The sequence below is a fragment of the Dreissena polymorpha genome, chromosome 14 (assembly GCF_020536995.1).
Source record: "Dreissena polymorpha isolate Duluth1 chromosome 14, UMN_Dpol_1.0, whole genome shotgun sequence".
NCBI lineage: Eukaryota > Metazoa > Mollusca > Bivalvia > Myida > Dreissenidae > Dreissena > Dreissena polymorpha.
The window spans coordinates 7,807,405-7,822,292 of record NC_068368.1 but is presented as its reverse complement, the minus strand read 5'-3'; the positions used below and the strand labels follow the sequence as shown (position 1 = coordinate 7,822,292).

Sequence of the window (14,888 nt, the reverse complement as noted above, 5' to 3'; positions counted from 1 at the left end):
TTAACAAAATTGATGATGTTTGAAGCGATTATCATAAATAAAATGCATTTTTCATGTGATTGCGAATTATTATGAAGAAATATATATCAAGTAGAATGTCATATCAATAAAAAAATATTTTTACATACTACAGGTCTACAGTAGAGCTTAATATATTTACATTTTATTAACCCTACGAATTTGTATATGTAGTTATTTTTTGAATTGATGAAACAAGTATCATGCGATAAAAGGTCGTAAGTTCTAACACGTTTCTAACATAGCTACTTTCGTTATTTGAATTTTCATTAGCATTTGAGTTAATTTTAAATACTGAGGGTTTTTTTTATACATTTTTTCCCTCCTTCATGATGTTTTTGTTCTAATCGACATTTAAACTCAATGAGGGAGGGAGGAAGGGAGGGAGGGAGAAAAAAATCTGGATGTATTATTTTAGAGAAATAAGAGATGTGTTTGTCAGAAAACACAATGCCCCCGAATGTGCCGCTTTTTTTTTACCTTTGACCTTTAAGGATGACCTTGACCTTTCACAACTTAAAATGTGCAGCTCCATGAGATACACATGCATGCCAAATATCAAGTTGCTATGTTAATATTTAAAAAGTTATTGCAAAACGTTAATGTAAGGTTAAAGTTTTGGGACAGAATGACAGAATGACGGAATGACAGACAGACAGACAGACAGGTCAAAAACAATATACCCCCTCTTCTTCGAAGAAGGGGGCATAAAAATGGCAAAGTCCTAGGCCTGCAACTTCGTCAAAATCAATGGAGAGTAACGAAACTGAACTTGATCTTAGAGTCATGTAGGTAGACTCACATATAAACAAGAGTGCCAAACTGTCACAAGATATGCCCGTTCGAAGGTTTTGGACACCATGCTCAATGCTTGAAATGCACTACCTGACCTCGAGACCTAGTTATTGAACCGGCATGACCCATATTTGAACTTGACCAAGATATCATTTAGATGTAACATCTGACTAAATTTGGTGAAGATCAGATGAAAACTACTTCAATTAGAGAGCGGACACCATGCTAAATGCTTGAAATGCACTATGTGACCTCGTGACCTCGTTTTTGACCCGGCATGACCCATATACGAACTTGACCTACATATCATCTAGACACAACTTCTGACCAAATTAGGTGAAGATCAGATGAAAACTACTTCAATTAGAGAGCGGACACCGTGCTAAATGCTTGAAATGCACTAAGTAACCTCGTGACCTAGTTTTTGACCCGGCATGACCCATATTTGAACTTGACCTACATATCATCTAGACACAACTTCTGACCAAATTTGGTGAAGATCCGGTGAAAACTACTTCAATTAGAGAGCGGACACCATGCTTAATCCTTGAAATGCACTTAGTGACCCCGTGACCTAGTTTTTGACCCGGCATGACCCATATTCGAACTTGACCTAGATATTGTCTAGACACAACTTCTGACCAAGTTTGGTGAAGATCGAATTTAAACTATTTGAATTAGAGAGCGGACATTGCTGTGGACGCCGCCCACGGCCGCCCGCACGCCGCCCGCCAAGGGTGAAACTATAATACGTCCTGTTTTTAAAAACGGGCGTATAAAAATAAGGTCAGTATCTGAACGCATTTCGGAAAAAAAAATTGAAAAAGCGTTATTTTAAATAAAATTCTTAGGTCCAAGGCCTGTAACTTCGTCAAAATTCAATGGACTGGCAGGAAACACGAACTTGCTCTCTGAACATGTAGGTAGACTCACATACCAAAGACCAGGTAAATATCTGCGTTTAGGAAAGAAAACTCCAGAAACGGAATGTCGAACAGACGGACAAAAAGAAAGATTGACGGATGGTCCAACTGCTTCATGTCCCCTACCCTGGGCATAAAAAGGCACAAACACAACTTCATACAATACTGAATAACTCATGCAAATTTGAATAGTGTATATTCAAAAGCTTAATAGAACTTTAGAGGACAATTTTGTGTCTACGAACTGTTGGGCAGATAAACATTTAGTGTGCTTCCAGCATATCCAACCACTCTTAAAATGGTTACGCATGTATAATATGTTTTTTTTGCATAACCCTTACATTTTTTGATCAATTGTTAGCTTAATAAGTTTCAAAATAAATGAATTGTTTTATTCTATGTCCAGTACCAGTGGCAAGACCTTTCACCTCTGGTGAAAAACAAAAGATCTTGCATACTCCTAACATAGTTATTATAATAAGGGATATCTTAGCTCTTCTGTCCGTTTTAGAAATAATATATTATAACATGAAATTCAATACAAGTGTTCATGTCTTTCTAGAGAATGGATTGAACAGCATCGGGTCTTCCAAGTATTGTACAGACTTGGTCATGAAGGGCAAGTAACCTGCAATAAATAACAAAATGTTTCTTAAGTGTGTTTGATACGTTGTTTCTTCAACCTTAAGGTACATAATACATTACATCACGAAAATATGAAGAGATAATTTTGATGAATACACAGTTTATGCAGAGAAAACCATTTTTTATATTAAACAATCAAAATGATGCTATAGTTATCTGATCCTTTTACATGGCATTAAATTATTTCTGTAAAAATGCCACTATTCACATTAGAAACAATAAATCATGATGAAGGCACATTTAAATACATTTTAGTTATATAAATTGCAAAACAATGTGTGAAATCTTTTAAGAAAAATGTTTGCATTAAGATATTTTACTGGCTAACAGACCATCTTAAGTCAAGATGCCTGTCAATTATACAATTGGCTACTGTCTTAACTTCTACATAACAGACCGCCAAGTTGTTGTTAATTGGCTGGTGAACAACAATTATAAATATTTCTTAAATACTTATTGTATTAATCATTATTTCTAGATACCAGTCATAAACCTACTTAAAGACAAACAAATAAATTGTATCATCTTAATGCTCATTTAAATATCTCTGATCTGACTGCATCTAAAGCAAAAAATGCTTGAACACTTAGTAATATTAAAGATTGCCACATGACAAAATTAACCCAATAAACATACTTTTTCATAATCGTTTTTATAATACATAAGATAGCACTCACCCATCAATTTAGCTATGCGAACTTCCCTGGCCACTCATCTCTGCATGTGTAGACAGAGTCCTGTGACATGACGACCATACATGCGACCAGTGTACGGGGAGATGAACTGACTCAGCAGCTGAGTGTTCTGATGAAGAGATTCAATATTGTTCATCAATATTTTAAATTGATTTGTTTACCTAAAAAAAACTGCTCAATAAAATCATGAGCTGGAGATTACATTGGAAACGTTGACAGTTTAAAGCAGATTTATGACATATGAACTTATTCCCATACTATCTATATCAATTATGTGTATTTAAAGTATCAATTAATAATTGAACAAGAGATGTGTTTGTCAGAAACACAATGCCCTCTATTGCGCCGCTTTGAAATAAAAAAATAAATATTTTTTTGACCTTTGACCTTGAAGGATGACCTTGACCTTGAACTTTCACCACTCACAATGAGCAGCTTCATGAGAACGCCGCTTTGAAAAAAAAATAAAAAAAATTGACCTTTGACCTTGAAGAATGACCTTGACCTTGAACTTCCACCATTCACAATGTTCAGCTTCATGAGAACGCTGCTTTGAAAACAATTTTTTTTTTACCTTTGACCTTGAAGGATGGCCTTGACCTTCCACCACTCACAATGTGCAGCTTTATGAGAACACCGCTTTGAAAATTTTTTTATTTTTTTTTACCTTTGACCTTGAAGGATGACCTTAACCTTGAACTTCCACCACTTACAATGTGCAGCTTCATGAGAACGCCGCTTTGAATTTATTTATTTATTTATTTTTGACCATTGACCTTGAAGGATGACCTTGACCTTGAACTTCCACCACTCAAAATGTGCAGCTTCATTAGATACACATGCATGCCAAATATCAAGTTGCTATCTTCAATATTGAAAAATCAATGGCCAATGTTCAAGTTTTCGGACGGACAGACGCCATATATTTTACATTTGACCTTGAAGGATGACCTTGACCTACACCTTTCACCATTCAAATTTTCTGCTCCATGAGATACACATGCATGCCAAATATCAAGTTGCTATCTTCAATAGTAAAAAAGTTGTGGTAAACGTTAAAGTTTTTGGACGGACGGACATACGCCATATATTAGACATTTGACCTTGACCTTCATCTTTCACAACTCAAAATGTGCAGCTCCGTGAGATGCACATGCATGCCAAATATCAAGTTGCTATCTTCAGTATTGAACAAGTTATGGCCAATGTTAAAGTTTTCGGACGGACAAACGCCATATATTTGACATTTGACCTTGAAGGATGACCTTGACCTTCACCTTTCACCACTCACAATGAGCAGCTTCATGAGAACGCCGCTTTGAAAAAAATATATAAAAAATTGACCTTTGACCTTGAAGAATGACCTTGACCTTGAACTTCCACCATTCACAATGTGCAGCTTCATGAGAACGCTGCTTTGAAAACAAATATTATTTTTTTGACCTTTGACCTTGAAGGATGACCTTGACCTTCCACCACTCACAATGTGCAGCTTCATGAGAACGCCGCTTTGAATTTAAAAAAAAAAAAATTACCTTTGACCTTGAAGGATGACCTTAACCTTGAACTTCCACCACTTACAATGTGCAGCTTCATGAGAACGCCGCTTTGAATTTTTTTATTTATTTATTTTTGACCATTGACCTTGAAGGATGACCTTGACCTTGAACTTCCACCACTCAAAATGTGCAGCTTCATTAGATACACATGCATGCCAAATATCAAGTTGCTATCTTCAATATTAAAAAAGTAATGGCCAATGTTAAAGTTTTCGGACGGACAGACACCATATATTTGACATTTGACCTTGAAGAATGACCTTGACCTTCACCTTTCACCACTCAAAATGTTCTGCTCCATGAGATACACATGCATGCCAAATATCAAGTTGCTATCTTCAATAGTAAAAAAGTTGTGGTAAACGTTAAAGTTTTTGTACGGACGGACATACGCCATATATTAGACATTTGACCTTGACCTTCATCTTTCACAACTCAAAATGTGCAGCTCCGTGAGATGCACATGCATGCCAAATATCAAGTTGCTATCTTCAGTATTGAACAAGTTATGGCCAATGTTAAAGTTTTTGGACGGACAAACGCCATATATTTGACATTTGACCTTGATGGATGACCTTGACCTTCACCTTTCACCACTCAAAATGTTCAGCTCCATGAGATACACATGCATGCCAAATATCAAGTTGCTATCTTCAATAGTGAAAAATTTATGGCCAATGTTAATGTTTTTGGATGGACGGACAGACGCCATATATTAGACATTTGACCTTGAAGGATGACCTTGACCTTCACCTTTCACCACTAAAAATGTGCAGCTCCATGAGATGCACATGCATGCCAAATATCAAGTTTTTATCTTCAATAATGCAAAAGTGATGGCCAACGTTAAAGTTTTTTTTCGGATGGACGGACAGACTGACATACACACATACTGACATACACACATACTGACATACACACATACTGACATACGCACATACTGACATACACACATACTGACATACACACATACTGACATACACACATACTGACAGTTCAACTGCTATATGCCACCCTACCGGGGGCATAAAAATTAAATCTGTTAGTCATTGTTCTGCTATTGAAAGAAATTATTTGTCAATTAAAGGGAAGCAACCACAAATATATTGCAGTTACACATAGAAAGTTAACAGTTTTCATCTTACAAGTTTTTATCTTTTTTTTTTACTTTCATTCAAATATCATGATTGATATTAAAATCAATATTGAATAACAAGTATCACAATAAAGATCAATTTCCAAGAGTGATACAAACATTTTATTTGCCTGTATTAAACATTAATTGAAATTGAGATTCTCATATATAATAATTATTTCACATACAAAGGGAAGCAATTCAAAACATAACAAAAGCTTAAATTTATTGCCGGTCTAGGGCTGTAATTTATGACTGCAATAAATGTAACTTTACAAAAATTATATACATAGGTTTTTTGTATTAGTTTAATATACTTTGATGTTTTTAAAATACAAATTCCTGCACTCTTGACTACTGAATGTTTTACCTTATAATCTAGTTTTTCATTATGTTGGCAGAGGAGACATGTCCTTGAAGGCTTCTGTAATGGATCGGTCATGTCTACAGGCTGAAACAAACAAACAATATATCAAATGAGCTGTGTAAAAAGGGGGTTAATGCAAGTGCGTAAAGTGTCGTCCCAGATTAGCCTGTGCAGTTCCCGCAGGCTAATCAGGGACAACACTTTCTACTTTTATTATATTTGCTGTTAAACGAAAGTATATTCTTAGCAAAAATCTCATTTAGGCGGAAACTGTCGTATCTGATTAGCCTGTTCGGACTGCACAGGCTAATTTGGGACGAAGCTTTCCGCACTGTGCATTAAACCCCTTTTTCACAGAGCACGAACCAAATGTTTTTTTTCATATTATGATAAACAAATTATGATACCAATCAAAATAAATCGTTGGAATTTTTTTTATATTAAACCAAAATCAGGACCAGAGACCAGCTTAAACTTAATTTTTTATGATAATTAACCTTTTATGGGGAAAAAAGATTAAATAGTTTCTTATGAAACTACTTATTCTTATCTGATTCAGGCAGTGAAATGTAAAAGCATATGTACTAATTAAAATTTATTATAGGACCATTTGTGATGGCATATTATAACCACAAAATTTCTTTTGGATCTTGAAACAATTCAGTCAATCTTAGATCATGTGTGATAGCTCATACATAGTTCAGTACTATAAGACCAATCAGTTAGCTGTTAGAATAAAAAAACAAGAGGGCTCACCTGAGATAACAAGATATTATTGGGACAAATCTTCTGACCAAGTTTCATGAAGATCGGAAAATAAATGCGGCCTCCTGAGTGTTAACAAGGTTTTACTATAGCCATATAAGGAAAAATGCCCAGCCCCCTGGCAGCCATGTTTTTCAATCAGCTGGCATCATTTTTGAAATCGTCCAAGATATTATTGGGATGAATCTTCTGACCAAGTTTCATGAAGAACGGACAGTAAATGTGGCCTCAAGAGTGTTAACAAGATTTTACTATAGCCATATAAGGAAAAATGCCCCGCCACTTGGAAGTCATTTTTTTCAAGCAAACATAATTATTTTCGAACTCATCCAAGATATCATTGAGACCAATCTTCTGACCAAATTTCATGAAGATTGGACAATAAATGTGGCCTCTAGAGTATTAACAAGGTTTAACTATAGCCATATATAGCCATATAAGGAAAAATGCCCCGCCCCTGGTGGCCATGTTTTTAAAGCAACCAAAACCAATTTCGAACTCATCCAAGATATCATTGGGACAAATCTTCTGACCAAGTTTCATGATGATCGGAAAATAAATGTGACCTCTAGAGTGTTAACAAAGTTTTACTATAGCCATATAAGGAAAATAGCCCCGCCCCCGTGGTGGCCATGTTTTTCAACCAACCGGCATCATTTTTGAACCCTTCCAAGATATTATTGGGATGAATCTTCTGACTGAGTTTCATGAAGATCGGACTTTAAATATGGCCACTAGAGTGTTAACAAGATTTTACTATAGCCTTATATAGCCATATAAGGAAAAATGCCCCACCCCTTGGCAGCCATGTTTTTCGAGCAAACGTAACCATTTTAGAACTCATCCAAGATATCATTAAGACAAATCTTCTGACCATATTTTATCAAGATTGGACAATAAATGTGGCTTCTAGAGTGTTATACAATAGCCATATATGGAAAAATGCCCCGCCCCCTGGTGGCCATTTTTTTCAACCAACCGGCATCATTTTCGAACTTGTCCAAGATATTATTGGGATAAATCTTCTGACCAAGTTTCATGAAGATTGGACAATAAATGTGGCCTCTAGAGTGTTAACAAAATTTTACTATAGCCATATAAGGAAAAATGCCCCGCCCCTTGGCAGCCATGTTTTTCAAGCAAAGGTTACCATTTTTGAACTCATCCAAGATATCAGTGGGACAAATCTTTTGAGCAAGTTTCATGAAGATCGGAAAATAAATGTGGCCTCTAGAGTGTTAACAAGGTTTTACTATAGCCATATAAGGGAAAATGCCCCGCCCCCTGGCGGTCATATTTTTCAACCAACCGGCATCATTTTCAAACTCGTCCAAGATATTATTGGGATGAATATTCTGACCAAGTTTTATGAAGATCAGACAATAAATGTGGCCTCTAGAGTGTTAAAAAGATTTTACTATAGCCATATATAGCCATAAAAGGAAAAATGCCCCGCCCCTTGGCAGCCATGTTTTTCAAGCAAACATAACCATTTTCGAACTCATCCAAGATATCATTGAAACCAATCTTCTGACCAAATTTCATAAAGATTGGACAATAAATGTGGCCTCTAGAGAGTTAACAAGGCAAATGTTGACGCCGCACAACGCACAACGGACAAAAAGCGATCACAAAAGCTCACCATGAGCATGTTGTGCTCAGATGAGCTAAAAAATGTACCATATAATCGTTGTTTTAAATCTGAATGTTCATCTGTTGAAGATATTTCGTAAGTTGCTCTGAATCAAACACATCAGTTTTCTTAGGTTTTCCTTTCTGATTGTGGAAGGATGTGAGGTCAGTGTACTGTTTACAGTTGCCAGGTTTTTTGCTGACTGAGTCTGGATGAATCAGGGTTGGCATATTGACCGGTCAATTAAGTATTGACCGGGCCGGCGGTCAATACCCAGTTAAAACCGGTCAATACTGGTCATTACTGGCAATTACTGGTCAATACTGGTCGATTGAAAATTGAAGCATTTAAACATCACAAAGAAGCTATTTTATATTAACTCAATAATTATTCTTTAATTAATAAACTTTTTTGAGTTATTTATTGTAAAGAAATCTTTAAAGCTGCAAACACTTACTTCTTTATTGTTTATGAAAACAGCCTCAAATACATAAGTATTATTACTATTGTAGTTACCATAGTATTTCACTTATCTATTGATATATCTATTTGATACTCATACACAGTAATTAACAGGTTCTTGTTGAATCAAGCACATGCTTATCTGAGCATTCATAATTCATTAGAATTGAAAAAAAGTTCAATCAAACAGAAAAATCCAATTGACCAACTTTGACTAATTTGCAAAATTTTGAGAGATTGGCCTACAAATTGCATGAACAGGTATAAAATAGTGGGTCTTAATAGCTAAAGACATTATTGGCAACATGTCTGCTTAATTTATACTATAAATATTGTTTAATTAGGCATGGAATATTAATCAAAATTGGGGGTAAAGATAAATCGACCAATATTGACCAGTAATTACCACTTTAGCAGTATTGACCGGGGCGGTTTTTATAACCGGTAAAAACCGCCGGTTAAAACCGGGGGCGGTCGATTGGTGCCAACTCTGGGATGAATGGCCTCCTCATGCTCAGACGCAGGTCTTGGTACTGATTCTTGACACTTTTGTAAAGCACACATCCTACACCTTGAATAAAAGGCATGGCATGAATCATAAAGCAGAATGAACAAATAAATAATGAATGTGCTTTTAAAATTTTTATAACAAAATGAAGTTATTAATACAGAGCATATTTTATTTTAGTATTGGGTTTCAAAAAACTGTATAAATTGGAGACAATACACTTAAGCTTTATAAGGAAGATTAAAAGATCAGAGCCAGCATTTGTTTCTTTAGTATCAAGTTTATAAAGGTTCTTCAGCTGCATGTATGAGAGTTTGAGAATATCTTCAAAAATTAAATTGGTGTGTAGCACACACAATTTTAGGGACTATATAAATCATTTAGAGAAAGCTAAAATAAAGAAAGCAGAAAAGGCACATATAAATGCGCAAGAAATTCATAAACACATATGACAATTGTTCAAATAAATTTTTGCAAATACATGTAACTATTTAAAGATTTCCTAAAATAAAAGTCCTATCGGGACGGGGTTATACCACTGAACTCGTGTATATCATCTGACGCGATGTACGCACACAATTCTTTGGCTAAAATTTTTCATGCAACATTTTTTGAAAATCGGGAGAAAGTGAAAGAATTTTTTTGAAAACAAATGAAATTTTGTTCACACTAGGGCAGTAGTCTTCTTGACTTTGCAATTAATGCGAAGATTTCAAGACGACTAATAAAACGTATGGAATATCAGTGCACTAGCTATGATTTGAAAAGGGCAGGAGGGCTATTTTGTCAAAAGGAAACTCAAAATGGCCCAAAAAAACAATATGAGCCAGAAAACCATCCATACATGTTCTACTAAATACAAACACATGTACAACTATTTTGTTTCAGACAGAAACATACAATATAACTTGGTATCATCAAATTATAAAAAAAATGTATTCTTTTGCAATCATCATTGTGACCGTTTTTAGTTGTCCGAATATCAAAATCCGGATTACTATCACAAATCATTAAATTTAATCTTAGGCATTATCACGAATGTATATGTGAAAAAAACTGGTGATACCACTCCAGTATATATTGCCATTAATCAATGTCAAGTCTTACTACTTGCCATTCTGTGTGCTAACGCAGATTTTGGAAAAGTTCAAATGTGTTCTGTTTGCAAAGTTGCGACTATTGTATAGGTCGAAACGGTGACATATCAAGACGGTCAATCTAAAAATTTTGAGTCAAATGTAGAATTTTCACATACGGAATATTTATTGATTCCAGGAAAAAAATCCAAGCTATTTTCACGATAGTCGTGATCATCATGTCACTGATAATAATATAGATAGACTGTGTAAAATCCCAATCAAAGACAACTGCTATAGGATAAATGCATACATTAATTGCATGTTCTAGTAATATGCAATAATAGATAACTCTGATATGGACCAAATTCGCATTGTGTACGGGTTACTTTTCTTCATTTTCTCATATTTGTGGTATAGCAGGCAAGTTCAACGTGTATTGTTTCCTATTGTGCTTTAAGTGTTTAGTGAAATTACATATACTGCAACTAAATATGCACTTTAAATCGCCCTCTGAGTCTTGGATCATCTGAACAGACGGTAAAAAGAATAGTTAAACAAAATTACATATCAGTATAAGGTCGACAATTCATAAAAAAAATTAATTCATTAAAAAAGTAATGAAAGGCGGGATAAATATTCTATTTTCTCGTATATCAGCCACCCAACAACCCATTCTCTTGAAAATAGTTTAATTAATTCAATAGGTCGGCATGTTTTTCGTACAGCATTATCATAATTCTACAGTAAGTAATGTGATTAAAACACGTATATTGCACTACATAACATTCTTATACTATTATTTAAGAGTACTCAGATACACTTTATTACAGAGGGGTAGTTATTTAATGGCAAACCATTTAACACAGGAATTAAAGAGTTATTTTTCATTTGAAAGTCTGGTCCCAAAACGTGCTTAAAAGTAAGCCAGTTCCAGAAAAGGGGTTCAACCAATATATTTGGGCAAGAAATTAATTATTAGTGATAAAAGCCGCTTCGGGAAAATAAAATGATCGTGATTATTTCACAAAACACATGCACAAATACTGTGTATTATAAGAGAATATGATATTAGTACATCAAATAACTTGAAGGTCGCGTAAGTAAACAACAATTATGTGGACGGTTTTCCTTCAATAACCTATTTTATTCCGACGTTTACGATCTCCAAACAAAAAACCTAGGGAAGCTCACCGTAGAGCCAAAAAGGAGTATTCATTTCTAAGAAATATATATTTAAAGTGGCTAACTAAGTCAAAATACAAGTTACCACTTCGCGAAAATCATCACAACGGCGCCATTTTCGAAGTCACTTTCAACTCACATCACCTGAATGACGTCAGGTCCTGTATACGCATGCCTTCTGGACACGAACAAATATAGACATCTTTCTTTCACCTTTCTGCAGTAACAAAGTTGTGAAGCAATAATATTTGTATAATAAAAGTCCACGCTTAGTCCACTGCACATTGTACGGTGGCGAAAGAGTACGATCTGGATCTTCATGGGCCGTGACTAAAGTGGTATTATGGTTCTGTAAGACATAAAATGGCGCTATCGTCATTGAACCTCACGTTTCAAGAGGCATGTTACTTCAACGAGAGGTTGTGAGATGAAACAATAATTTTGAAAAGTGAATGTGGGAGAAAGTCGTAACTAAAAAGGGTCTGCGTTTCGCACATCGTGACCTGAGTCAATTTGCTGAGGGAAAAGGTCAGAAAGAATTGGTGGTGTAAGATGTTTTTTCATGTTAAAGAGTACTCAAAGGTTTGTAAGGTCTCTGTATTAAATTTCTTACTATAAGTCCAGCATCAGTTGAGAAACATGTGCAACTGTTCTAAGGTGTTTTCAAGCGTAAAGCGCTATTAATATGATATACACGCCCTAGTTTAACAGTGTTAAAAAGGTATGATACCGGTATGTTGGATATAAAATAATTAGTCAATGTCGCATTTCATGTTAATGTCAATGCTTTAGGTAGTATATACATGTCAAATACTATGTATAATATATTGGTTTGACATTATTTTGATTCCACGCTCTTTAGGTATTATTTTGTGTTTAGGCCCGCTCAGCTCTAATGGTTTGTTATGTTTTGCAAATTTCGAACCTTCAATATTTCTGAGTTTTTACAATGTCGTCTGGTGTATAGCTAGTGAGTAAGAACAATTAAAAGGATACTTATGTTTGATAAAATATGCAGAATATTTGTATGTAATACTAGTATATAATCATGTTATTATAAATTAACGTGCTCGAATTTACGATTTAACAAAACAATTACCTCTGACGACTGAGGGCTTTTTGCAATAAAGCAACCATTACACCGGTCAGCCTGCGAACGCTAAGTGATCTCAATGTTCGGCTTCGATCAGATCAACGTTTTAGGACTGACTTGTCAGTCACTATAATGTGAGGGAACCCCTACAACTTTGATAAGAACCATCGTCTGCATTAATTGTTCCGTAAGATTTCATAGAAACTTCGTATAGTAAGTCCTAAGCTAAGTCCTTAACGTATCGTTGTGTTGCTAAAATACGAAACGTATTTGTTTCATGATTTGTATCACGCATTTGGCTGTCATAAAATATGTTAAAGCGGTTTAATAAATCCTCACAATAGTGATGGGATTATTAAACAACCAATTACTAAATACATTAAGATGAATCGATTGTAAAGTGTCTAACATAAATCAAGTGTAAATTCAGTAAGCTTGTTTTAGCCTTCCGTATTATACGGCTGATTATGATGTTGTATTAAATATCATATCAATCCATTTATATAGCTGTTTTAAAAACATAATTTCAGACCATTTTTTTACATTGTCTAAATTATTTGGTTTGGAAGTGTGTTCTTTGCCAAGGCAACAAGCTAATTTGACTAGATACACACGTCTAAGTGGCAAGCTATCTTGATTTCACACCATCATTTGTTTATCCATACATTTACTTGATTTGAATCCATTAGACATTATCAATGCATGAAGAAAACATTTAGGTAAAAATGGCTTGCTTCACTTGCAACTGATTCGTTCTTCAGATACTTATTAACTTCATCACGCTAAACTAAATCATGATCATGTTGTTCTTACTTCGTTTAAGGGTATTATGTGCGGTATATAACTGAAAACCGAAATATCAATAGGCTCAAAGAAATTACTTTCGAATATGTCACGCAATGCAAATTCAGTGGACGTTTTGGTTAAATATATTAATAAGTATTGTAACATACCTTGCTCTTATCGGTCCGATTGATGCTTACATACGCTATACATGAAAATGGAATCTTTTTTTACAGTAAATTGGGATTATCAGACAACTTTTTGAAAACCTACTTGATAGAAAATCCATTTACCAAACCAATCTGGTAACAAATGGAAAAGAATCGCTTTGGATACTCATTGATACTTGCATTTTTACGGTCTGTGAATATACGGTTATATTTGGCATCCGACAAAAAGAAATATTCCCCACCCTTTGGTTCAAAAATGCCAATGTTAATCCGTCGAAATTTATTATTTTGAATAATGCTATTTTTGATTACACATATATATTCCAAAGAATAAACTTTCAATTATTTAATAACATCGGAATAAAGATTGCCCTTGATTGTGTGCGTTTTATCTTCGAGTCGACCATGCAAAACATACAAAACATAAATCACTTATGAACATATTTCTTGCCAAGTTATTGGAACGTAACATTCAACTCGTGATCACCACTTAAGTGAGCGACACACTGAACTAATGATTAACACTAATAAGGTCTGGCTTGATAACAAAATAACTAAAGTAAAGGAAATTTACGACGACCAAATCCGTGCCATAGTATTTATTGGATTGCTTACGTAACGAGACGTTGACGATTATTTGGCCAAAACGGGTTGACAACTAAGATAGCATTTTAAAAAGTCTCTGATGTTAGTGTTTCGACTGTTATTAAATAACGACATAAATAGACTGACAACGTGTTAAAGCCATCGAAACAATTTTACCTAGCGTTTCATTTGATTTATAAGTTTTGAATATCTCAGGTTGAAGCTGTATAAAAATCACACTTAAATTAATAAGCCTACATTTTTACATAAAAGTATATGAGTGATTTTAAACGGACCGATTTTTTTTATCACAAAATATGTTGTCAGACATACATTTGGTGTGGGTCACCACGTCATTTTATCTCGTAGTAATACATGTTTGTTGTAGAGACAAATCCGAAGTCAACCATAAGCCAAATTTAAGTATAAAATAGGAATAAGTTTTGTATTCGGCAGTTCGGCTACATTTATAGAGCGATATACATCAGTTT

At 34.7% G+C, this 14,888-nt stretch overlaps 1 long non-coding RNA gene across 1 annotated transcript; it reads right to left on the bottom strand.

Moving 5' to 3' along the window:
• Positions 1–219: 219 nt before the first annotated feature.
• LOC127858967 (uncharacterized) lies at positions 220–9,563 on the bottom strand. The gene is made up of 4 exons (XR_008039212.1): positions 8,583–9,563; positions 6,141–6,221; positions 3,059–3,185; positions 220–2,364 (listed from the first exon to the last, which is right to left on the bottom strand). It is a non-coding gene; the product is annotated as an uncharacterized LOC127858967 (long non-coding RNA).
• Positions 9,564–14,888: the final 5,325 nt, after the last annotated feature.